This window comes from Eurypyga helias, unplaced genomic scaffold, assembly GCF_000690775.1.
Source record: "Eurypyga helias isolate BGI_N326 unplaced genomic scaffold, ASM69077v1 scaffold5606, whole genome shotgun sequence".
NCBI classification, from domain to species: Eukaryota; Metazoa; Chordata; class Aves; order Eurypygiformes; family Eurypygidae; genus Eurypyga; species Eurypyga helias.
The window spans coordinates 39,398-41,695 of record NW_010254586.1 but is presented as its reverse complement, the minus strand read 5'-3'; the positions used below and the strand labels follow the sequence as shown (position 1 = coordinate 41,695).

The 2,298-nt window shown below is 37.6% G+C and overlaps 1 protein-coding gene across 1 annotated transcript in view; it reads right to left on the bottom strand.

Moving 5' to 3' along the window:
• Positions 1-2,298, bottom strand: part of CASK (calcium/calmodulin-dependent serine protein kinase (MAGUK family)) — a 79,259-nt gene that overhangs the window by 38,899 nt on the left and 38,062 nt on the right. The window lies entirely within an intron of this gene.

Sequence of the window (2,298 nt, the reverse complement as noted above, 5' to 3'; positions counted from 1 at the left end):
CGGAACATGATAATCCGGCTGAAAATAAGTTTAGTGAGAACAACTGCTTTCTACTGTATTGTGGGTTAGTCTGCAAAGAACAGAGTAGGAAGGCACATGGTGATTGATAAAACTTCAATATGTAGTTAAGGAAAAGTTTCCTAGTAGAGAAAACATTTCAATTGCTGCCACATACTAAACGTATATAATAGAACCTTTTACAGATAAAACTGCTACATTTGAAAGAGTTGTGTAATGGAGTAAGAGCTCCTTGAAATTTGTACATCCAAAAGAAAGAATTATTTTAAAGAATTCTTAAATTAATTATCTACAGAAAGACCTTTATGCAAAATTGACATACCTTGGTTTAAATTAAAACGTTAAGCACATACAAACTATGTTTTATTCCTGTACCCATAAGGCACATAAGCATAAAACAAAACTAAAACAACAAAAAATTTGAACTCAAATATCTCAGTTCCTGTAAGAGTACTTACAAATGTTACTGGATTTGGTTCTGTAAAGGTCTCTACATAGTCGAAACCACTAACAACTTTGTGCTGGTTTTAGTTTTTAGTTTAAATAAATGAGACAGCCTATACTCTATTGTCTTCTGGTTAGATAATAATATAAATAACAGTAAAATACTCTGTTGCCATACAGGTGTTAATGTACACGATCCTACTTATTACACGTTATTGCTTCTCCTGCTGTGCGTCACAGCTCAGCAACTTACTAACTTGAGTATTGCCCTGGACAATGCTTGCAAAACACATGGAGTGTAGACCTAGAACATTGTTGATACAATTACTTCCTTTCCTAAGAGTGTCTACTTCAAAGGCATTGGCTCTGAAGCGAAGTTTGGCAGAATGCCACATACATAACAATAATTTTGTAAGGTCTGCTACCTTATAAAAGGTGTGTCTGGGAGCAGGAGTGGGAATGATGAGAAACAATGGGATTGCCTCTGACATCTGAAGATTCTTTGGTATCTTCATCTTAAAGGTATTGTTCCACTGCAACATATGCTGTTTTAACTGATGCTTTACAGGTTCGTGCCATTCCTCCCTATCCCAGAATGCATGTTTCTGTCCCCTTGCTCACTGTGGCTCTGGCAGTATTCCAGCTGTCCCCAATTCTTTTTGCTAAACTGATTGTTGGTTTTTTTGAGCAGTTTTCTACTAGTTTAGCAAAGTGCAATACTGAAGCGCAGTGTCAGATGAATATCGGAACAACTGCAAGGGAGAGGAGGAAACGTGGGAGGAGGGATGGGAGTCCATCAACTAGCAATTTAGCTTGGGATGCCATAGACTAACCTACTGAAATTGCTCATCAAAAATACTTGTTCTGGAATTGCAGGTTATTTCTTATAAAAATATACCTTTTACGGAATCACAACAAAAAAAATTCTGAAAGATGGTTTTAAATTTATGAGGATATCAGGTGGTGACAGATACCTATAAAAGATGATTCCCAACTCACTTTTCCTGTTGCTTGATTTGATACATTAAATTTTTATATGCCACAATCCTGTTTATTGATGCCTAGTCTGAAAATAATTTACACTCAAAAAATGCTCTTGCTCCACAGTGCCTAATGCTTTTGCAATACTGTGTGGCAGTTACACAAAGAAAGGGAAAACAAACGTACCTGTCAGATTCCAAATAAAGAAGTTGAGTACCAGAAAGTATTGTTCTTGTCTATTTATTTATTTGGTTTTGTTTTTTTTTTTTTTAAATCATTCTTACACTATGGCTGAGTAGCATTCCCTTGTTTTATGTTCTATTTCAAGCAAGTATTCCTGTTAGATGTTGAACCAGATTTGTTACAAACGTCAGGATAGGCATCATCTCCAGGCAATGACATATCAGTGTGTTGCTGAGCACAACAGAAGCAGCCAACGTCTGCATTAGCAGTTAGTGCAATGAAGTAGGAACGGATCGACAAGTAGAACAACTGGGTTAGCGAGGGCCTGATGTACACACTGAACACATTGCAGGACTTTTTACTTCTGACCATCTTCCATCTTGCCCTGTGGACTGAATGCCCACCAGCTGCTGGATTACACTGGCTGAGCTTCTGGTGTACGTCTTCGAGTTCAATTTCACCTGAAAGGAGTCTGGTTTGCATGCGTTGAGACTCTTAGATGATACAAGCCAAGGCATTATAAGGGGACAATCAGGTGATTCACTTCAAAAACACACTCCTGATCTCATTTAAGGTACTAAAATAAATGCACCCGAAGCTACAGTGGCCATCAAAAGAACACACCGGGACATGCATCTATCCAGATTTCATCTTATACCTGAAGGTTGGTTT